Below are 24,483 nucleotides of genomic sequence, written 5' to 3'. Positions count from 1 at the left end.
CTGCGACAGCTTCGGTCAGGTGAGACTGAAGTTCTCTGCTGGGCAGGCTGGAGAGTAGTTGGTGTAGGAGGGCTCACCTTCCATGGGGTGTAGCTCTTCCAACCAGCACTCCTTGATTTCAAACCAGACCACGCTCCGGATCTTGTGCGTTCCAGCTGCCACTGCACAAACGCCCTTCAGACCACACTCGCGCTCATCAGTGGGGACCCGGGGTACAGGGAGGGAGACCCTCAGCCCCGCAGGAGGTGAAGGGTCACGTGGCACTGGAGGCATCTTGGGAACACTGTGTTGTGGCCACTGGGCAAGCTGCTCCCACGTCTTCTTCCTGCTCAATCACTGGCCACAGACGTTGCCTGCTTTCCTGGGTTTGGATGCCTCCTTCCTGGGGTGCGTGGTTTGAGGTGGGAAAGTAAGAAGGAACTTGGCTCTTCTTCAAGAGGTCGTGGCTGAGTGGTTTGTGGAGGCTCGCTGGGGGAATAGGAAGAGCAGGAGAGAGAAGGGGGATGGGGCCCAGTTGGGAACAGTGGAAAGTCTCCCGGGATTTTGTTCTCAGTGCTCCCGGATTCTCTGTGCTCCCAGCAGTGGGCTGAGAAGGGAGAGGCGGTCTGGACTCCCTCTCCCTAGACCCCTCTCAGCCCTTCCTTGTCTTCATGATCATCCCTATCCCCAGGAAGGGAGAAGAGATTCGGCCCCATCACAGCCATGGTGCTGTGTCTACCCAGGCTCATTGTCAGTTGAGGGTCCTGTAGGGAGGCAGAAACAGCTGTCCACACGGATGGCCAGAAAGCAGAGACTGAGGACGTTGTCCACCTGCTGCGCTTCACTGCCCCAGCTCACCTGGTGCTAAGCCCCGTGTGGGCCCCTGCTCCCAGATCAGCTGCTGCGGGAGGCTGTCTGTAGCCCCGCCGCACACATTGGCCCAGCGGATGTTGCCCTCGAGGCCGCATGCTCCTCCCCAGGGCGTCAGAGAGTGGCCCCTGCTCCTCAGGAGCTTGCTGGTCAGTGGGGAGAGGGCACACATACCTGAGCCCCTTCCTGAGGCGGAGCGGGCTGGGGCCTGCAGGACAGCTCCAGCGCACTGCAAACACTTCCTTTACAGATGGGGCCCCTGCAGCACAGAGGACAGGTGGAGAGCCACAGGCCACACAGTCACTGAGTCAGAGCCTGGCTCACGGCTCCCAGGTGGAGGCCCCAGGATGGACGCTGTGAGGGTGTGGCTGACCAGACACCAAAGACCTCTCAGAGTTCATGCATCTGGCTCCATTGCTGAGGACAGGCTAAAATGGAGTGTGTGGGGGAGGGAGAGGGGGAGGGAGGGGCAGGGGAGAGAGAGAGTCCGGGGGAGGGGCGGAGAGAGAGGGAGAGAGAGAGATAGACAGACAGAATGTGTGTGAATGTGTGTGGTTGTGTACCCTGACCCATTTGCTGGTACCATTTACATTTCTGGACCTGTGACCATGTGTTTTCTGGGCCCAAGATGGTTAGGGAGGAAGAAGGGACCCTTGGTTTCTAAGACTCCAAGTTAGATGGTTCTCGGCCGGATTCTGAAGTTTCCAAGTTCCTCTTGACCTCTTCCCTTGTATCTCCTCCCCTAGATCAGAGGGCCCCATGGGAATGAAGCTCCCTAAAGTATAACCTGGGAATTCCCTAAAGAAGAAAATTTTAGAACTGTTTTTGGTGGTGTGATCCGTTTTACAAGTGAAATTAGACTGTCTCTTTAAAATTGAGATTCTGCTTAAGGAAGCTGCATTGATTAAAATGGGGGAGGGGACAAGCACCTTATCCTTCTACTTGCTTTGGTGGCTCCCCAGGTAACACCGTGCAACTCTAGGGTTCTTTGAAAAATGCTTTATAAGCCACTTTCCCAAGCAAGGTCCCCTCTAGGTGGTGTGAAGATGAATGTAATGGGCTCTAAAATCAGGCTGCCTGGGTTCATTCTTGCATCTGCCACTTGCTAGCTATTGTGATCTTGGGCATGTTTCTTAATCTCTCTAAGTGTCCTTTCCTCATCTGTAAAATGGTCATACTAACTCACAGGTTTGTAATACGGATTAAATTAGTTAATCCATGTAGAGTGTTTAAAACAATGACCAGCACATGTACTAAAACAATGAACAGTTATTAAATGGGACTTCTTGAGCTCCAGCATCCAAAAAAATTCACTCTAATGGTGAGAACTGGAGCTATGAAAAATGTTGGGAGAGAGATTTTTCAGGTGGAGAGAGGGCCTGCCTTCAAACCCTCAGGGTCACCTCCAGGTCAGACCAGCCCTGGTCTTGCGGATAGTGACCTTGTTTGCAGGTGAGTCACAGCAGAGACCTGCCTCTTTGCCCCAACTCTGCTCGCATAGAAATTGAGCAGGACTAATCAGGGTGTTGAGTTGTGTCATTCTCCTGCCTCCTGCTGGGGTGGGAGGGGTGACTTGCTCTCAGCTCGGGCTGTGGCACAGCTCTGGTGAGAGGAGGCGGTGGTGGCCCAGCTGGGAAATCTCCGTAGAGCAGCTTTGGATTGACGTGATGACAGATTTGAGAAGCCTTCCTAAGGAAGGGACCTTTGCCCCTTGCTCCCCCTCCTTCCTTTGTAGGAGGAACTGAACAATCGTAATAAGGGGATCGCTTTTGTTAGGTCCTCCTCTTACTCGCTCTTGGAGCTATCCAGGGCAGCTCCTTGTATCCCCATCCTACACATGGGATGCCTGAAGCCTAGAGAGGTGAAGCTGCTTGCATGGCTGACTCAGGGTCAGAGCCCATGGTCTCCTGACTGTGCTGAGGTCTCACAGATCTTCCTCAGGTTGGCCTGAGCGGGGGTCATGGCCATGATGGGGAGCAGCGCCAGAGGGCTGGAGGCGGCACAGCCTGAGAGTGTCCCATTTCCAGCGGAAAGGGCTCTGCCTGCCCCCACTGGGCTGGGAGCTCCTCTGGTTCCATGCTCAGCGAGCACTCAGGAGAAGTTCACTGAACAAGGGGACAGTGCTGGGAGGTATTTCTCAAACGTGATGGAACTGCTCAATGGACGTGGAACTTGGGTCATGACTGAGCTGCACAACCGGTAGAGCCGTGTGTTCTGCCATAGTGTGAAAATGGTTAAATGTCCATCCGGTTAGAAAATAAAGACGACTACTGTCAACTGAGGCATCTTACGATGGGACCTACCGCGGCTACCCCCAAGTAATCTACGCCAACCCTGGAGGATCTCACCCTACCTTGCCTCTGTAGATCGTTATCTTTGAATTTCTTGTCTCTCTGTCCCAGGGAAGAAATCCTGACTTAGAAAATACCTGGCCTTCCAGAATGTTCTTCACTGCAACTGCAGAGCAGACTACTACCGCTGTCCTCCTCTGGGCACTGTTCTTGGTGTCAGCCAGGTATTCAGAGTACCATGGGCTGGGGGGATGTGCCCTCTGAAGGACCTTCTGGATCAAAGGGTCAGTGGCCACAATTCTGCAGCTTTCCGCATGCTCTTCCGCAATTTGCTGTGGGAGCTGCCGGAGCACCTGCTCCTTGCAGTGAAAAAGAAAGCTGCTTAAGTTTCTCTGGGCCTGTGCCTCTCATAGACTTGTTTTATATGTGTAGACCTGGTCATGGGTCAAAGCTGTGTAGTCTGTGGAGCTCAGAGGTCTTCCTTAGCAATACTTTCGTTCAACTGGTAAAGCTTCTCAGAGGGAGGAAACCATGGGCTGACTTCACTTGAGAGGTAAACTGAGGCACTAGGCACCTGAAGGGCTTTTAGAATTACAGTGTCAGGATGGCAAGAGCATCACATATTCATCCCTTGGATACTGCCGTGTGCCAGACACAGGACTCCGGGACATGAGCAGCCTTGTCTGCTACCCAGCGTGAGCTGCCTTCTGCCCGCAGAGTTCTCCCTGGGCAGAGCCCCACACTGTGCCAGCCTGTTTTTCTGACAGGCCATACGGTAGGGCCCGTGGAGCCAGACCCCAGGGTCACGAGAACAGGGGAGACTGGTTGGCACATCCTGTGCCCGTGTTCAAGGTGTCAACTCATCCGAATCAGATTTGGTTTTATCTTGAGGAAATTTCAAAATTGAATGAGATTTCAAAATACTTCTTTCACTAATGTTTCAAAATTAGAAGACCCCAAACCTGTACTGTCAACCTCTCCTGGCCTGGGCTAGGCCAGGACACCGCTCGGCTCTTCACTCCTGCCCCTCTCCCCAGCCTCTTGCTACAGCTCTGTGGGATTGGGCTCCAGGGATGAAATCTTGCCTGATCTTGGGAAGGCATCACTGGCTGCACAGAATAGTGTGTCGTGAGAGAGAGCCCAGGGTGTATTGGTGCAGTGTCCTTTGGTGGTGGCAGGGACACGCCTTGGAGCCAACCGAGCCTTGGACGCTGGTTCCCACTTGGCTGACTGCTCTTGGAGAAGTGCCTTTCCCCACAGGCCTCGGTCTCTGCGCCGTAGTGGTGGCTGCTGGCTTATGCCAGGAGGTCTCCACTGGTCTGTGGGTCCGGGCTGAATGTCCTCACATGGCACCGTGCTCCTCCCATCCAGTTTATTAAGGCGTTATTCTTCCTGGATGGCACCTGGCTAAATTGGAACAAACCTAGCTTCCCTGGTGAGCCTGCCTGCCTTGTCCACTTCAGCACACTGGGCTCTCCCTTCCCCAGGGCCCCCGCTGACCCATTCACTGGGGACATACCTTACCTGTGCTACAATCTGTGTGTGTGTGTGTGTGCCCATCTAGACTAGGAGCTCACTAGGAATGGACCTCAACTCTTTCCCTTCTCGTATCTTTCCCATGGCCTTGGCCATGGTTTGTGGATTTTTTTTGAGACCACAAACAAGACAAATAACTCAGCAGAATCACTGTGACCTATGGAGTGAAATTTCCCATGGATCATATATTTTCTAACAGCTTTCCTTGGGACTCAGCATTAAGTGAGTTTCAGGAATCTTTGTCATGTTCTGGCAATTGTATGGTCTTGTCCATCCATGGATTGTCATGGGGTAGCTGTCCTCTATCCTGAGGTCCACTGGGACTAGTGAAGGGCAGGAATGGGGATGGAGGCCAGTGGGGGCTCACTGCATAGTTTTCCATGGTGCCCATTGTTTCTCAGTCTTTCCCAGAAACAGGTTTGGGGTGGGTCTGAAGGGGATGGGGGCAGCTCAGCCAGTGCTATGGTTCCAGGCTGCTGGCTGGGCCCACAGATGCACAGATTATGGAGACGTGGCCCTTTTCTTCCCATGCTGGAAATGGGCTCCAGAAAGCTACCACTGGCCTCTTCTGTTGGGAGGGCAGGAGGAAGCATGCACCGCAGATACTGTGAAGTCTGCAGGTTTCACTCAGTTGGGATTTGTCATCTGGCAAACAGTCAAGTATCTGCCATACCTGTCCGTGTCAGCTGCAGCCTCCACGGCCCATCCGCATGATGAAGTATCCAGTCAAGTTTTGGCAATTTTGAAGGTGTGGCAATCTTGGTTCTTGCAAGGGGCCAGTGGGGAGCATTGCGACAGAGGCCCTTGTGCCGGGCCTGCAGGATGCCGCAGGAGGGAGGCGGAGGGCACCCTTGACAGTTGACATCTGTGTCAACAGTGCCCGGTGACACAGCGGGGGGGAGGACGAGCCTGCACTTGGCAGGCCAACAATGGCTGATTGATGAAATTAACTTTTCCCTCAAAGTCCCCACCACTACCAGGGCTGCCCGGGCTGACAGTGGTCTGCCTGCGGCACCTTGGGGGCTCCCCTGGAAGGCTCAGAGCAGGGGACAGGAGTGCGTATTGGTCCCTGATGAGGTCACGACTTGTCCCTGAGCCTCTGGGGGCCTGCTGTGGCGGGGGAGGGGCAGGCTGGTGGCTCCTTGGCACGCAGGAACAAAGGCCTGGTGGCCTGGGGGTGATGAATGCTGTATGGGGGGAGTGGCTGGGCTCTGGGTGTGTGATGTATCCACCGTGCCTCCCACCTGGCGTGAGGAGGGAGGAGCTTCATGAACTGCTGGGGAGATTTGTTTGTCCTCCCAGAAAATGTGGCTCACCTTGTGGGAGTTGCAAATGCTCCCCTGAAACCTCAGCCACACTGCACTTCTGTGCTCAGTTCAGCATGGAGGGTGAAAATCTTGGCCCTTCTTCTTCCTCTTGCCCCATCCCCTTCTCCTACACACACACACACACACACACACACACACACACACACACACACACACACACACACACACACACACACACACACACACACACACACACACACACACACACACACACACACACACACACACACACACACACACACACACACACACACACACACACACACACACACACACACACACACACACACACACACACACACACACACACACACACACACACACACACACACACACACACACACACACACACACACACACACACACACACACACACACACACCCTTGCCTGCTGACGAGGCATGACTCATGTCAGCTGGGAGCTCAGACGGCCCAAGGCCATGGTGCTGGGAGACTCTTCCTACAGATGTGGACGTTCTAGGTGATGAGACCCCAGTTGACTTTGCCAACAGGGACTACCCCACCTACTTTGTGTGCGTGTGTGTGTTGTATCCTCAGATGAAATGAACCCAAACAGACTGAAGTGACTCAATAGGCCCCTCAAGACAGGCCATTGCCCCCCAAAGGGCCTCAGTGTTACCATGTTCTCACGAGGGCGGTAGTGCTGGCTCAGTGTGGATCTCAGGATTGTTGTGTGCTCTCAGACAGCAAAGGGAGAAAGGATCCTTTTGGAGCTGAGCAGGAAAATAGAAAGATCTTCCAAATCCCAAGTTTGTCCATTTCACTTTCTATTTGAAACATCTCAAGGCTCCTTCAATGGTAAATTTCAGTTGTTGTTCTCAGGATAGAGACCACAATGCTTATCAGAATCCAGCCTCCACCCATCTTGGTTCTTCAGCATCATACTCTGCCCTTACTGCTCATTTTCTTCCTCTTCCCACAGTATCTAATATACAGAGGCCTTATGGTTGGATAAAGCATGGAACCCACTGGCCCTTTTGCTGGGAATGCCTTTCCTCTCATATCCCCTCTCTCCTGCCCTTTCCACCTAGTTAATTCCTATCAGTCCTTCAGTTCTTTGAGCATTTGTCCTTGTAGATATTTTCCATCCTGTTTTTTATTTCTTTACTATTTACCTTGTGACCATAATTGTTATAGATATAGATTGTGTGAGGATTCTATTATCTGAAGTGTTTTTGTGAATCTGTTTCAGTTGTCTGGTTCATGGTGTCTTATGTCCTTATGTGCCTGATTACTTTTGACTGTGTGCTGATCGTTAATTTTGAAAATATATTTTAGGGACAGTTCTTTCAGGATTTTCATTTGCTTCTGCTGGGCTTTGAGGGTACTACCAGTTAATTCAAACTTGAGATTCCTTGAACTCTCAGGTTATTTGAAACATAAGCTGCAGAGCCACAAGAGGGCTAGTTTATTTCTGTTTTATCCTCTGAGTGAAGCTCTTTAGAGACTCAGCTTACTGTAAGTGGGGAATTAAATAACCCACCATGGGTGGGAACTAGGCTTTGACTTTTGTCCCTCTCACCCTAGGAGGTCACCACAGCTATAGTTCAACTTTGCATCTGTTTCTTCTAGATCAGAAATTGACTTCAGGGCAAAAGTAGCTTTGAATGTTTGCCTTGTCTTTCTATGTCCTTTCCTTTTTGTAGATTTTGGCCTGGTGGTTCTTCACTATTTTTTTGAGAAGATTAAAAAATATTTTATTCAGGGTTTTTATTTTGTTTTATTAATTTTTAATGAGGTATAGTTGACATACAACATTATATTAGTTTCAGGTGTACAACATATGATTTGATATTTGTATATATTGTGAAATGAGCACCGTAATAAGTCCACTTAACATGCATCACCATGCATAGTTACAAAAACTCTTTTCTTGTGATGAGAACTTTTAAGATCTACTCTCTTAGCAACTTTCAAATATGCGATATAGTATTGGGTTGGCCAAAATTTCATTTGGTTTTTTCCATAAGATGGCTCCAGTAGTGCTTAGTTGTCTTTAACTTCATTAAAAATAATTTTATTAGATTGTATTGTGACAGCTGTCATATCAGTGTGCATTTTACAAGAAAAACTTAGCAAAATTGGTAAATTTTTGCGTAGCCATTTTAATACTGAAGGAAGAAAAAAAAGCAACATTTTCTGCATATTATGCTTTATTATTTCAAGAAAGGTAAAAACGCAACTGAAGCACAAAAAAAGATTTGTGCAGTATATGGAGAAGGTGCTGTGACTGATCGAATGTGTCAAAAGTGGTTTGTGAAGTTTCGTGCTGGAAGTTTCTTGCTGGATAACACTCCAGGGTCAGGTAGACCAGTTGAAGTTGACAGAGATCAAATCGAGACATTGATTGAGAGTAATCAATGTTATACCACGCAGGAGATAGCCAACATACTCAAAATACCCAAATCAAATGTTGAAAATCATTTGCACTAGCTTGGTTATGTTCTTCGCTCTGGTGTTCAGGTTCCTCATAAGTTAAGTGAAAAAAACCTTCTTGACCATATTTCCACATGTGATTCTCTACTTAAACTAAGGAAAACGTTCTGTTTTTAAAACAAATTGTGACGGGCAATGAAAAGCGGATACTGTACAATAATGTGGAACAGAAGAGATCGTGGGGCAAGCTAAATGAACCACCACCAACCACACCAAAGGCCGGTCTTCATCCAAAGAAGGTGATGTTGTGTATTTGGTGGGATTGGAAGGGAGTCCTATATTATAAGCTTTTTCCGGAAAACCAAATGATTAATTCCAACAAGTACTGCTCCCATTTAGACCAACTGAAAGCAGCACTGAAAGAAAATCGTCTGGAATTAATCAACAGAAAACGCATAATCTTCCATTCGGGTAATTCAAGACTGCATGTTTCTTTGATGACCAGGCAAAAACTGTTACAGCTTGGCTTGGGAGTTCCGATTCATCCGCCATATTCACCAGACACTGCACCTTAGGATTTCCATTTATTTCGGTCTTTACCAAATTCTCTTAATGGAAAAAATTTCAATTCCCTGGAAGACTGTAAAAGGCACCTGGAAGAGTTCTTTGCTCAAAAAAGGTAAAAAGTTTTGGGAAGATGGAATTATGAAGCTGCCTGAAAAATGGCAGAAGGTAGGGGAACAAAACGATGGATATGTTGTTCAATAAATTTCTTGGTGAAAATGAAAAATGTGTCTTTTATTTTTACTTTAAAAACCGAAGGAACCTTTTGGCCAACCCAATATTATTATAGTCACCACACTGTACATTACATCCCCATGACTTATCATTAGGGTTTTTAAGGTGTCCTCTGTGAGAAGTCAGTTAAAATTCAGTAGCTCTGCTTATGAGGACAGAAGTGTCCTGGTATAATTGTCATTTCTCCAAGGCAGCCTTCTCTGACTTTCAGCATGGGCCTGGGTCCCCCATATTGTACCCTCTACTAGTACAATGAGCCTCTCTCCTCCCTAGTTCTCAAAATGGTTGTACATAGGAGTTCATTGTGTGGTTATTTGACTAACACCTCTCTCACCTCCAGACTGTAAATCTATTCAGTCAGGAGCAGGAGACATGTCTGTTTTGGTTACCACTGTATCCCCACTACCTAGAACAGTGCCTGATATGTCACATGTTCTTAAGGACTATTTATGTTTGTAATGACTTATGACTTCTGCTTCCTTCACTTGGTCCATCGTGTTTGTTTTTGTGCAACTTTTTGCTGTTACTTTGAATATGCAACTCCATTATGTCCTACCTTACATTTTGGATCCTTCAAAGACCAGGTTGACCCTGACATGCATGTGATGATTAAGAACATAAACTTTAAATTCAGAGAATCCTGGGTTTTATCCATGTTCCTTCCTAGCTGTATGGTCTTACGTGAGTCTGTTAACTTCTCTGAGCTTCAATTTCTTCATTTGTAAATTGAGAATAACATTTGTGTCTACTTTGTTGGGTTGCCTTGATGATTAAATGAAATGATACTTAGCATAATGGTTGACTTTGGTGGGTGAAGTAGATTGGCACTAGGCATCCATCCAACTTCCTTCTAGTGTACCTTCCTATATACAAATGTTGATAAAGCAAAAACTGTATGTCTCAGATTCTCTTACAGCTAAAGTCTGGATGCAAGCAGGTACATTTGTACAAGATTTGGAAGGCAGAGATGAAGTGGAGGTTATCTTCTTGCTGCCTTGGCAGCAAGCCTGGCAACAGCAAACATGGCCATGTTGCTGTTGATTCTTCCATGTCAGAATTCCAGTGTCTGTTCACCAGTTTTTTGGGGTGCTAAGAGGCACTTGTGGCAGTGACAGCACTTTTACATCCCTGGATTGCAGCTATGGAAGTGTGTTCTTGAAGTCACTAGTTCCAGTGGCAGTTTCCTGATACCCTACTAAATCAAATATGAGTGAGGCTCTGGCCATAATCCACCCTGAGGCACAGTTCCATTTCACCTATGAACCTTTGAAATTCAATGAACAAGTTTTCTGCTCCAAACACAGTGGTGGTACAGGCATATGATAACAGTCATAGAAATTTCTGTTAAGCAAGGGAGAAAATTTAAAGAAAAAAAAAAAAAGGTCACTGGTCCCAAGCAATTTTGAAATTGAGCTGGGCAAACTCCCTTTGGTTTCAAAGCCTCTTCTGTGATTCTTGGCTCCAACCTCTTGGCTCAAGCCTCTACCTTCTGAGTCATCCTTTCTTTTTCATTAAATGTAGCATCTGAGGAACATTTGCCTCTGAGGAGTTTGATCAGCCTGTTTCTTGTGTGGAGAGTTTTGGAGTTCATACAGCCTTCTTTCATTTTGTCTGCTCTCTTTCCCCTTCATTGCAAACTGGCAGTGTTTCTGCTGGTATAACATTCTCAAGAACTTTGTAGGTCTCCTCCTCCACAGATCTTTGCTAGACAATCTCATCTCTATTTTGGCTTCTGCTGAGACAGCTGAGGGGATCTATGAGTCACACACTTAATCTTTTCAAAGAGCCTTTTGTGTGACTGAATACTCTGACCTTTTGACCTTTCTGAGGTACTAGCAAAAGATTGTCCAGCCACACCCTCAGTTTTTACCCTAGAACCTGCTTTCCTGACATTGAATCTCTTAATTTTAGTGTCTTGGAATCTAGATAGGCCGAGAATTTCTCAAATCATCAAGTCCTGGTTCCTTCTCGTTTACCAGTTCTTCCTTCAGTTTATCTCTTTCCTTTTGCATTTTACCACAAGCAGCAAGCAAAAAGAAACCTGGTCACACCTTAGACACTTTTCTTGGAATTCTCCTCAGCCAAATATCCAAGTTCGTCACTTGCAAGTTCTGCTTTCCACATAACTGCAGGGCATAATTCCACTAAGTTTCCTGCCACTCTATAACAAAGGACCCTCTTTCTTCCAGTTACCACTAACATTTCCTCAATTTCCTTCTGAGCCCTCACTTGCAGCACTTTTAACATCCATATTTCTACTAACAGTCTGTTCACAACAATTTAAGTATTCTCTAAGGTGATTTAGGTTTTCCTACCACGTTTCTCATCCCTTGTGAGTCCTTACTAGTAGAGCTGTTAATGTCCATATTTCTACAAATAGTCTAGTAAAGTCAAGGCAAGCTAGGCTTTCTGTCATACTCCTCAAAATTATTCCAGTCTCTGCAACTGCCCAATTCCAAAGTCACTTCCACTTTTTTAAGTATTTGTTAGAGACACCCCCCCCTCCCCACTTCTGGTACCAAAATATGTATTAGTTTCCCATGGCTGCTGTAACAGATTATCACACCACCGATTTATTATTTTATAGTTCTGGAGGTCAGCAATCTGAAGTGTCCCACTGGGCTAAAATCAAGGTTGTCATCAGGGCTTCATTCCTTTCTGGAGGCTCTAGGTGAGAATCCATTTTCTTGCCTTTTCCAGCTTCTGGAGGCTGACCCCATGCCTCGGCTCACGGACCCTTCCATCTTCAAAGCCAGCAATAGCTGGTCATGACTTTTTCATACTGCGTCATTCTGACACTGACTATTCTGCCTCCATCTACCACATTTAAGGGCCCTTGTGATCACATTGGGCCCATCCAGATAATCCAGGATACTCTCCCTATCTTAAAGTCAGCCAATTTGCAACCATAATTTCATCTACTACCTTAATTCCCCTTTGCCATGGAATGTAAAACATTCACAGGTTCTCAGAATTTAAGACATGGATATACTTGGGAGGCCGTTACTCTGCCAGCCACACCTCCCTTCAGATTGGCAGATAGGCTCAATGGGGTTGGGAAGTCTTCCTGGAGGCCCATCTACCGCTAATTTTTCTAGCCCTTTCAATGAGTTTGTTAGCATCCAATTTCCTAACTATAAGTAAATTCCTTACCCTCTGAGGGCTTCCATTTAGGGTGACAGCATCACAGCTGCTAAGTGGCAGTGCAGAGGAAAGAGGATGGTGATCCTTCTCTCAGCCCTGAGGGAGGCATGCTGTGAGGACTGGGCAGCTGCTACCCAAGAGGGCTTCAAGGAGGCAGCATGAGCAGTGATAGGTTGCAGGAGTGACTGGAGTTTATGGGAAGGGTGAAGGGTATTAAACATCTACTATCTGCTAGGCACTGCACTGGGCTTTTTTCCACAGCAATTACATTATTTAAGTTCATCTGCGATGAAGGAAGTACTCTATTCTGGGCTGTCCAATATGGTAGCCACTAGCCACATGTGACTACTAAGCATTTGAAATGTGGTTAGTATGACTGAAGAACTAAACTTTGATTTTATTTAATTTTAATTAACGTTCATTTACATAGCTACATGTGACTAGCAGCTACCATATCAGACCGCACAGCTCTGATAGGTTAAGATGTCTGAGGTCTTACTGTGGCAGAATTAGGACAGTAATGAGAGAGGGGTTTGGAGCTGGGCAGTCCTGTCTCATCACACTTCCTGTGACTTGCCTTTGTGTGGCTGCTTCTCCCTGACCCTAGCCCCAGCCTTGAACAATTCAGCTCCCTCTGCTGTCTGGCCATTGGCTGACACCAACCCTCTAAGCCTTGTCTATAACTCCTCCACGGTTGTCCCCCTGGAGTTGGGAACTTCTATAGTCAGTTCATGGTTTTAAGGGAGCCAGTAAGAGAGGGGGGTATGTCTGGGGTAGCAGAAGCCAGAGTCACCCAGGCTGGTACCCTGTCAGACAGAGCCTCTGGATGGTGGCACCTGAGATGTCATCGCAGCACCATCACCCCACATGGGCTTGGCACGGTCCTGGAGCCTGCTTCCCCAGGTGCTGCCGTATGTCACTTGTCAGTTGCGAGCGACTGGTGTTTGCCTTCTTGGGGTCTCCTTTTCTGCTGTGCCCACATAACAGCCTTTCTTGGCACAAGTAAGGGCAGGTGGCGTCACAGGGGTGGAGGTTGGCAGGGCTGTGCAGTGGGGGCTCGTGGCTCTGGGGACACCAGGGCCTCCTGGAGGTTCCTCCTCTCTGAGCCCCTGCCTGTGGCCCCGTGGCTGGCTTGGCAGAGCTACAGAGCCGTGGATGATGGGACCGGCCTGTGGTTGGTGAAGGTGGGATCCGGGCAGAGGCCGGCTATAAACGTTTGCCCAGGCAGAGGTTTCAAGTGTGTGGTTTAGGGGATGTGCCTGAACTAAACATGTTATTAGCTGGATTATCTCTTCCAACTGAGAACCAGCTTCTGTGGGTCCCCTGTGAAATGCTCAGTCAGGAGTCAGGGTGACTGGCCCCACCCGGGGTGTGTGCCTGGCGTCAGTGAGCCTGCTGCCTGCATGGCAGCCAGGCGGCTTCTGCTCCTGGTTCATCCACTAGTTTATTCACTCGTTCATGCATCCATCACTCAGTCCCTGGGCACTAGCTGGGCACCAGGCCCAGAGCTGGATGCTGGGGACCCGAAGGGGAACCGAACCAGATGGGGTCTCACAGAGACAGAGACCAATGGAAGACTGCAAAACGGTAAAACAAAGGTAGGTACGGAGAGCTGGGGTGTTCAGGATAAAAGGCTGAGATGAGGCTGGAGAGGTGGGCAGGGACCAACACGTGGAGGGCCTTGGGAGTTTTGGTAGGAAGTCAGCCTCTGTTCCAGCTGTGATGGAGGCTCCTGAGGAGTCTTAGGAGAGGAGTGATGGGATCAGATGTGAGAAGGATGGATTAGAGGATACTGGCTAGTGCAGAGTGAGACCACTGAGGAGGCCGTTCGTTCATTCATTCATTCATTCATATTTTATCCAGCACATATTTGGGTTCCTATTATCTGCCAGGCCCTATTCTAGGAACTAGGGGTGAATCACCAAACAAAATAGAGAAAAACCTCTATCTTCAAGGAGCTTACATTTCTAGGAGAGAGAAGAGAGAGGTGGAGAGGGAAGGGGGAGGAAGAGAGAAGGAGAGGAGGGGATAGGATACATAACAGCTATAATAAATGAGTGAACAATGTAGCATGTCAGGAGGTAATAAATGCTGCACAAAACAGAAAAAACAGAGCAGGACTCAAGGTTTGGGAAATGCTGAGGGCGGAGAGAGTACCTCTCATGAGAGGGTAAGATTTGAGCAGTGGCTTGGAGACGAAGAAGTTATCAGAAGTTATCCCTGTATTGATAGATAAGGGCAACCCTAAGGCAAGAATGTATCTGATGTGTTTAAGGAACAGCTGGAGGACAGGGTGCCTGGAGTGGAATGGCCACAGCAGAGAGGAGCCCCGGGGTAGAGAGAAGGTGAGGTGGTGCAGATCATGTGGAGAGAGGTTTTATCCTAGTATGCTTGGACCCCGGAAGAGCTCATGGATAGAGTTCATGGGGTCTTTGAGCTTAAATGGCAAAAAAAATTGGACACCTTTGTTTTCCTTAACCTTTAACTAAAATTTAGCATACCTTTGGATTATGATTGCAGGCAAAAAACCCACCTGTGACTTTCTCAACAATGCAAATTACAGATATTTTTATTCTACATGAAAACTGTTTCAGATACCTTGAAATATTTCTTCTCACCCCTAGTTCAAACTTACAGTAGCCACAGATCCTATGGTTTAATGCATACATATCACTGTATCACACATTTTAAAAATGAACTATTTCAATGGAATTGGTTTCATTTGCAATGCTCTGTACTTTTTTTTTTTTAAAGGAATTCCTTTATTTTTATTATTTATTTATTTATTTATTTATTTATTTTTGGCTGTGTTGGGTCTTCGTTTCTGTGCGAGGGCTTTCTCTAGTTGCGGCAAGCGGGGGCCACTCTTCATCGCAGTGCGCCGGCCTCTCATTATCGCGGCCTCTCCTGTTGCGGAGCACAGGCTCCAGACGCGCAGGCTCAGTAGTTGTGGCTCAGGGGCCCCGTTGCTCCGCGGCATGTGGGATCTTCCCAGACCAGGGCTCGAACCCGTGTCCCCTGCATTAGCAGGCAGATTCTCAACCACTGCGCCACCAGGGAAGCCCAATGCTCTGTACTTTTTATGCATGCAAAACCTTTCCCAAAGATGAGTCCTCTGGCATCACTGGCCTGCTAGGGGTCATGGCACAGAGACCGCAAAGAAGCTCTGGTGCGGGGTCTGAACGCACCTTAAGAACTTCGAGTGGAATGAGAAGCCATTGCAGGTTGTTGAACACAGAATCATCCTTTTAAAATGTAAACCGAGATTCTGGCTGCTCTGTTGCACCAAGACTGGCGGGATCGGGGCGAAGTGGCTGCAGTGATCCTGGCTGGAGACGGTGAAGGCTCAGGCCAGCGGGGAGGCAGTGGAGGTCATGAAAAGGGGGTAAACCTGGATGTACTGTGAAGGGAAGGCCAAGAGGAATTGCAGCTGGATAGGATGTGGGGAGCGTGAGAGAGGCATCGGGGATGCCTGGCTGCAGTGGTCTAGCTGCTCAGGACAGTTTCAGAGGAGGTGACATTTGAGCTGGGTTAGAAGGTGGTGTTGGCTGTGTTGTTGTGAGTCCTGCAGGGCCTGTGTACTGTCGTCTCCCACCCTGGCAGCCCTGGCAGCTTGCCTAGGACCCATTGTAGGTCCTCACGATGTATCAGTCCAAAGGTGGGGTGCAGGTGGAGGGAAGAGCCATGGGCGCGCTCAGGCTTCTGGCTGTGGTGCTAGGAGGGATGACTTCGGCGCGACAGAGGTCCTGCCACCCCCAGGAGAACAGTGGGCAGAAGGCATTTGGTGATATTTAAACTCCCAGGCCAGGGAGGCATTAGCCTGTGCTGAGAGGGGGAAGGAAGCTCGCTGTAGCTCCCTCAGTTCTCTGTTTAGCGGGGGTGACTGATTGATGGCCACGGATTTAATAACTCGGTCAACCAGGGCTACTCCATGCAGGATGAATTTGGTTGAGATGTAAATATTTTATATCAGAGTATTAACTGCTTATTAAGTGTATTGAGATTTACATGTTATGTGGCTATAATTATAGACATCACAGAGAGGTCATTTGATTGCTGGAAACATCTCTAACAGAGCTGTTAATCCGGAAATGTGTGTCCTGCAGTCAGTGGGCTTTTAGGTAGGGCATTTTGCTTGTCTTATTAAGCAGAAATTAAACACAGGTATAAATGCTGCTGCACACGCGGCTCCATTTTCTGGACCCACCACATGCAGGTCACGTGGCATCGCCAAGCCCTGACTCCACTCCTCTGAGATAAAAGAGGGAGTGTTCTGTGCCACTGGGCCTTCTTGGCTTGTGGTGACAGGGGGCACCCAGGGGAGCGCTGAGGCTGCTTCTCTCTTCCACCCATGTCCAGAGTCTGCTGGACTGCCCAGGTCTGGGGGACAAAGGGGACCTGCTGCAGACAGGCACACACCTCTGCTCATGGCTGGTGCATGCTTGCTGTGTTGACTCCTTCTTCTTGTGGCCTGGAGAGGGACGTACCACACTCTCTGGAGATAGATTGGAGCCTGTGGTGGGTAAGTGATTATAGGTTTTTTTGAACTGAACATCTAGAACTTTCTCTGTATGAAAAAAATGTGATCAGTGCAAAACCTGGGGCAGGTGACCCTTGGGAAAAGAAATATTTCTTGAATGACCAAAGGGTGTTGAGTTTAGGGGGCAGCTTGGAGTCCGTCCTTCCATCCATCCATCCATCCATCCATCCATCCATCCATCCATCCATCCAGTGTACTGAGTGCCAGGTGCTGGGAATACTACAGCGAGCAAAATAGAAACTCTTGCCTGCATGGAGCTTATATTTCCCTGGAAGTCAAGTATCAGACAAATAAACATATAATGGATCCAAATGGATAAACAACAAGGTCCTACCGTATAGCACAGAGAACTATATTCAGTATCCTATGATAAACCATAATGGAAAGGAACATAAAAAAAGAATATACATATGTATAACTGAATCACTTTGCTGTACAGCAGAAATTAACACAACATTGTAAATCAACTGTATACCTTTTTTTTTTTTTCTTTTTTTTAACTTTTGGCTGTGTTGGGTCTTTATTGCTGTGCGCGGGCTTTCTCTAGTTGTGGCGAGCAGGGACTACTCTTCGTTGCAGTGCGCAGGCTTCTCATTGTGGTGGCTTCTCTTGTTGTGGAGCACGGGCTCTAGGCGTGCAGGCTTCAGCAGTTGTGGCATGCGGGTTCAGTACTTGTGGCTCGCGGGCTCTAGAGCACAGGCTCAGTAGTTGTGGAGCTCGGGCTTAGTTGCTCCACGGCATGTGGGATCTTCCCGGACCAGGGCTTGAACCTGTTTCTCCTGCATTGACAGGCGGATTCTTAACCACTGCGCCACCAGGGAAGCCCGTAAATCAACTATATGCCTTAATTTAAAAACTTGATTTAAAAAAAGATTTTTTAAATGAGATTAAGAAAAAACATATAATGGATCCAGAGATCAGGCTGCACATAAGGGTAGTTTTATTAACTAAATTTAAATGATTTCTGTAACCTTTTTTTCTGTGGTTTTGTTTTTATTTCTTTTTTAAAAAAATTTGTTTATTTACTTATGCATTTTTGGCTGCATTGGGTCTTCTTTGCTGCATGTGGGCTTTCTGCAGTTGCGGCGAGCGTGGGCTACTCTTTGTTGAAGTGCCTGGGCTTCTCATTGCAGTGGCTTCTCTTGTTGCAGAGCACAGGCTCTAGGCGTGCGGGCTTCAGTAGTTGTGGCACGCGGGCTCAGTAGTTGTGGCTCGCAGGCTCTAGAGCGCAGGCTCAGTAGTTGTGGCGCATGGGCTTAGTTGCTCCGCGGCATGTGGGATCTTCCCGGACCAGGGCTTGAACCTGTGTCCCCTGCACTGGCAGACAGATTCTTAACCACTGCACCACCAGGGAAGTCCCTTTATTTCTTTTAAAAATTGCTACACTTGTAGACACACAACTCAGTGTGTCCAAAACAGTCATATCTTGGCTTTCTGGGAAATGGGCAACTCCTGGCTATCTGGGTTTCTCACAGCTTCCTTTTACTATTCTTCATGGAAGTCCTTCCATAACGTTTTCTTGTGTTCCCTATTCCCTGACTCAGAAGGCAAGAGTGTATGAGATACACTGTCGTGGTAACTCCAGGCTGTTGCCATGCCTGTTCTGGGCTGTGATCCGGGGATGCCCTCTGAGGGTGGGGCACACTGTTTGCCCTGCACTAAGTGGTTCCAGGGCTCTACTTTTTGAGTCTTGGGGTCTTCTTTTTTGTAGTTCCCCTGTCCTCCCTGCTGGCAGGCTGCTCCTCCTCTTTCTGTGCTCTATCCTTCTCTCTCCATCTCCAGAGCCTCCTGGCATGCACACAGACACAATACAAAATTGGCTTATGTCTTCCAAGAGGCGGCTCGTTAGCAAATTGGTAAGCACGTTCATCATTTTTGCCTTGAGGTTCCAAGAATTGTTTGTGAGCAAAGTCTTAGGCTGTGAAGAGAGGCACATCCATGGGAAGAGTTGAGGGGCCTCTCCTGACCAGAGCAGCTGTGAAATGGGCACATCTTCTGAAAGGGAGCTGAGGGAACAGGAGGTTCAGTGGGAGTAGAGGGTCTTCACAGAGCCCTCAGGGCATTACCTGCCTCAGGTGGTATTATAGTCCCAGCCCTGTAGAAGGGGCCCATTTCTGCTGTGACGGGGCCCCTGAGTGAATGGTCCTCCCAATTAGGGGTCTCATTTTCCTCGAGCACCTAAACCTGCACTGTCCAAAGCAGTAGCCATTAGCCATGTGAGGCTTTAGAACACTTCACATGTGACTAGTGGGGCTGAAGAGCTGAATTTTCAATATTTAAACATTTTAATTAATTTAAATTTAAAAACAAGTACGGCCTACCAGCAGGGAGGAGAGAGAAGACTATAAAAAGCAGACCCAAGGATGCAAAAAGTTATTAGAAAACTTTTAGGTATGTTTGGAATAATTTGGGTATGTGAATTTACATTTATAACTGTAAATTTTATGAGACCTAAGTACTGATTAAGAATTTCTGAGGAAAATCAAGCATCTGAATTAACGCCTGCTGTACGTGTAAAATACACACTGGAGTTCAAAGACATAGGATAAAAAAAAAGTTAAATATCCCATTAGTAATTTTTTATATTCAATTGCACATTGAAATGATGATAATATTTGGGGTATATTGGGTTTAAGAAAATACATTATTAAAATTAATTTCACCTGCTTCTATTTACTTTAAAAGTAGCTTCTCTAAAACTAAAAATTGTATTTGTGACTGGCATTATATTTCTGTTGGACAGCGCTGCTCTAGACCCTTCTCTGCGCTTGCTCAGATCTGAGGCTATTACATAATTTGATGGGGTTCAGCCTACCATTTATTGGACACTTACATGTGCTAGACTCTGTGCTAAGAACTTAACACAGTCCTCCCAAGAGTCCTATGAGGTAGATACTATGATCCCCATTTAAAATGTAAGGACACTGAATCTCAGAGTGGTGAAGGAACTTGCTTAAGGTCACACAGCTAATATGGAGCAGAGCTGGGTTCCTAGAATCAGACAGGCCTGGGTTAAAGGCACCCTCATGACCACTACACCACATTGCCCCACACCCACCCCATGAGTTCAATGTCCATCTTGGGGCCGTATATCCCGGAGCAGGGTCAGCGAATGACCACAAGGATTATAAGAATCCATGAGGGGTCATGCCCTTGGGGGGGCTCTCACTGGAGAGGAGGTGAGACCTGTGTGTACCTGGGGAGTACCACCACCCTGCTTTGAGGGGTGAGAGGTATCTGAAGGCACAGTCTGCAATTCCAGCAGCTTAACTGAAGCCCACATCCCAGCCACAGCCTTGTCCCATTTTGTGGCAGAGTGTTTTCACCAACATCATGAGCTGGCGGGGCCAACAGAATCGTCATCTGCATTTTGCAGGTGAGCAAATTGAGCTTCACTTGGGCGAAATGACTTCCCCGAGATCACCATCAGAGCTGGGCCTAGAACCAAGGGTTCTGGTTCCAAATTTAGAGGTTTTTCCACTAAGAAAGTAGGTGAGACAGGGCTGCTTAGGGTGGGAGAGGTTGTAGGAGGTGAGTGGGCCACCTGCAGACCCAGGTTTGGCTTTCATTGTGCCATCCCTGAGGCTAGAGACCTCTTTCCTGGAGGTCCCTGATTTTCTCTGGATGCCTGAGAACAGATGTCCATTGGGTAGGACTTCCTGCGAGAAAGCAAGTCCTAGCCTGGATTTTGTCTCTAGGCTCACTTAGCTTTTGGAGCCCTGGGCTGTGTCCTCACATTCCTATTTACTACCTATGTGATTCGGGGCACATTGCTTCATCCCGCTGAACTTCTGTTTCCTTATCTGTAAACTGGGACTTTACCTTGCAGGGGAACGATTAGCACAGAGCATGGGAAATGCCCGGCACCTGGTGGTGCAGAAAGTAGTGGGGCTCAGTCACTTGTTGTTCTCTGGGACCCTCCCCGTCTCTCCATGGGAAGGTAGAAAACAGGACTGTGTAATTCTCTCCGGCTACAAATTGCGTGTCTGGTCTAAGTGCTTTAGTTTTCTCACCATAAAATCTGTAGCACTGCCAGTAAGCTTTGAAGGGATTGGCAGAGCTCAAAAATCCAGCGGATTCAGAGATTGCTGCTGATGAGCTGGAGGGAAGAGGACCCCCAAGGGAAAAAATATGTGTGGTGTCGTCTTCACACAAAATTAGTTTCTCAAGGACCTGGCTTGCTGTACCAGACAATTTTCTTGAAAGTATTGGTCAGGCAGGGGCCATAGTGGGATTGCTTTTTTTTTTTTTCCCCTTAAGGCAACCTAGTTTCCCAGAAGAGATTACAAATTCTGGATTGTATAACACTCTTTGCCCCGGAGGCATCTATGCAGAGCTTCATTACTACAGCCAACCTGCCTTCAAGGTAGAGAAGCTGGACAGCCCTGCCAGAGAAGGCCCAAGCCTGCCTTCTTGAACTCACAGCCAGCCTGCGGGGAGAGGCAGGGATGCCGAGCCTTGCCTCTGCCTGGCTGGTGCGGAGCATAGCTTTGTAGAGCCCAGGCCTCCCTCCTTCCCCCTTTCTCCATGGTCAGTGGGTGTCTGAAGGCCCTTCCTGGCAGAAACCAGCAGTCTGCTTAGGCAGAAGGTGTATCTGGACCCATTTGTGTTCTCCCTTCCCCCACCCCAGACTATTGCTGCTGCAGTGTCAAGTTAAGACCCATCTTGAGAGGGAAACTGCACCCGGCAACCAAGCAGAAAGTTAAGACCCATCTTGAGAGGGAAGCTGCCCCTTCTCCTCCTGTCCCAGGGCCCAGTTAAGGAGGAGGGGGGGGGGCAGACTGAGAGCTGATGGTGCTGGGACCCTGGGCCCTTTAAGAAGCTGGCCTCCCTGGCTGGCCAGGAGCTGGGGTAAGCCGGGGTAGCTCCTCGACTCTGCTGATGGTCACTGGGTGATAAGCGGCAAAGACTGGCTCGTTTCGACTTTGAGCTGAGCGCTCAGTCTTTGTCCCTCCTGGGAGCCGTTTTGAACTGCCAGTTCCTGGGGATTAGATGCATGTTTAGGCTGGATGAACTCATGAATGAAAATATTTTGCTTCGTGGTTTCGGCAACAGAGAAGTGCATGGTGAGCCCCCCTTTTCTCTCTCCCTTGCCTAGCACCACCCACCCAGGCCTACCCTAATAGCCGGGGCCAAGGCTCTTCCAGCAGCATCCGAGCTGCCCCGTGATAGTTTGGACAGGGCCACTGTGCTGTGTGATGCGACCAGGCGACAGGCAGCCTCTGGGTGAGGTGAGCGCTTTCTTGATAATTTTTTGCATATCCATGATATCAGGATGGCAGAGAGGCAGCCCCAGGCCCTTCCACTTGTGAGCAAGGGCAGGGCTAGGAGAGAGGAACTGGCCCCTGGGTTTGTGTGCTTCACCTAGCTCTCTCTGATTCCAGTGCCATGGGCTCCTTGAGCTTTGTGGGGTGTGGGTCATGTGGTTGGGGATCTGAGTCCTGTCGTCTTGGAAGTGTTAGTGTCATGGAAGAAGCAGGAGGATCAGAGCTCAAATCTCTGCTCAGGCTCTTCTTAGTTGTGTGACCCTGAGAAAGTCGTGCAATTGCCTCACGTCCCCAGTTTATGGATGAAGATGCTGGGGTTCCCACGTCTCCTTGCCGATCTGCTCTGAGGGTTGTTAGCGTGTGAGATGACAACCACTGTGCCGGGCATGGGCTCAGAATTGCATCACTGTCCATTTCCTGCCTGACGCTGGGCTCGGCTGGGCCGGCTGCCTGGGCCGACACCCACACCATGTCTCCTGTGCCCTACTTTCAGAGAATGAGGAAGACCCAGGGGAGGTGCTTACAGGGCCTCAGTGTGATGGATGAAGTCATCAGCTCCTAAGTGAATTAATGCCACAATTAATATGATTGATGCTGTTGCTGGCTGGATTACACGCATGGCTGGTTCCACTATATGTAGCATCTTTATTGTCACATAGCTCTAGGGGGGAGCCTGAGGTTAGCAGCCACTGTCCAGAGGGCAGCTGCAAGGGGTTGCTGGGCACTTCCTGTAAGGGGCATTAGGCATCTGTACTGGCGTGTAATGCTTTCTATTACTTAGTGAGTAGATTCAGTTGAAGATCAAAAGAAGCCTTGGGCTGGTGACCAGGCTTATCTGGGTTGGGGGGTGTGAGTGCACGCATAGACCTCGTTATATGCCTGGTGCCATCTCGTGTGTGCGTGTATTGTGGGGCAGGGGTAGGCAGGGAATATTATTGGGCTTTTCCCATCTTAACTCCTGATCAGTGGTCTATCAACGAACAATTGATAGTGTTATATGCAAGTACTATATGCTACATTTTAGAAAAATTGGAACAAATAGAATAGAGTTAACCACTGTTAACATTTTGGAGTCTTCTAGTCTTTTTTTTTTTTCCTCTATATACTTTTTCTTATAAAACAGTATGATCCATTGTTGTAACTTGTTCTCACTTAACCAATATATCATGGTATGTATTGCTGCATATACTTCAATATATCATTATAGCCTTTTACGTTCTACACCATCGTTTGTGAGGGCTCCATGGTGGCCCATGGTATGAATGTGCTCTAGTATTCAAAACCACTCTCTCATATGTGTTTATATAGGTTATTTCTGAGTGTCAGTCATCACCAACCACACTGTGGCGAAGATCCTTGTATAAGCATCCCTCAGACAACTGTTTCCCTATGATAAATACTTAGAAGTTAAATTTCTGAAAAAGGTATCTGTGTTTTTTAGGCTTTTGATGGCTTTTGCTAAGTTGCCTTCCAAAAAGTTTGTACTAATTTACTTTCTTACCGGTAGTGCTTGAGAGTGTTTCCCTTTATTCTTTCCAACACCAAATATCAAATGTCTAAAGTTTAAATCTCTCCTCTGCTCTACTAAAGAAAAAATGAATATCTTATTGTTGTTCTAATTTGCATTTTTTGATTACCTGGGAGGCTAAATACATTTTTGTATCATTACTGGGCACTTATATTGACTATTGTCTGAATTTGTTGTCTACATAATTTTCTCATTTTTCATTAAGTGTTTTTTCCTATTAATGATTTGTAAGAGCTCTTTATGTATTAAGGATGTTTCATATGTTTTTACCCAGTTTGTGATTTGAAGGTTTAAATATTTACCAAACACTTGTGCATTCACTCATTCATCTATTCAGTCATTTAGAACTGCTTAAAAAATTCTGGACTCTACTGGGAGGAGTGGGTACTGGAGAATTAGGTCTGTGTGTCCCCTATCTCAGAGGAGATCAGAGGAACTTGTGGGATAATCAAGTTTGGTCCTAACCAGGTGGGCTAGGACGGTAGTCCTTAGTACTGTGATTGGATGTTGGAGAAGGAAAGGTTGGTGTGGGCAGGCAGAGCATAAGGGCATCCTGGAGGTGGCACTGGGAATTGGGTTGGAAAGAGGTGTAGGTTCAGATGTGGGGTGAGGAGGACATTCTAGGTAAGAGAGCACAACTGAAACATGAGGTGGTGCTGAGCATAACCTATTAATAGGACTAGGATTTTAAATGACACAAACACAGATTGATTCAGGGCTGGCTGTAGAGAGAACTAGCACCCCTGGCGAGGGGGCGTGGTGATGAGGTGGGGATGGGACTCTCCCCTTTCCCTCTGGGTCCTTG

The 24,483-nt window shown here is 47.8% G+C and overlaps 1 protein-coding gene across 2 annotated transcripts in view; it reads left to right on the top strand.

The window, feature by feature from the left end:
• Positions 1-24,483, top strand: part of LOC309657401 (uncharacterized protein) — a 239,571-nt gene that overhangs the window by 11,246 nt on the left and 203,842 nt on the right. The window lies entirely within an intron of this gene.

The sequence above is a fragment of the Balaenoptera physalus genome (assembly GCF_965194825.1).
Source record: "Balaenoptera physalus genome assembly, chromosome: 3".
NCBI classification, from domain to species: domain Eukaryota; kingdom Metazoa; phylum Chordata; class Mammalia; order Artiodactyla; family Balaenopteridae; genus Balaenoptera; species Balaenoptera physalus.
Note: the sequence above shows the minus strand (reverse complement) of the source record. Positions and strands in the feature narration are given on the sequence as shown.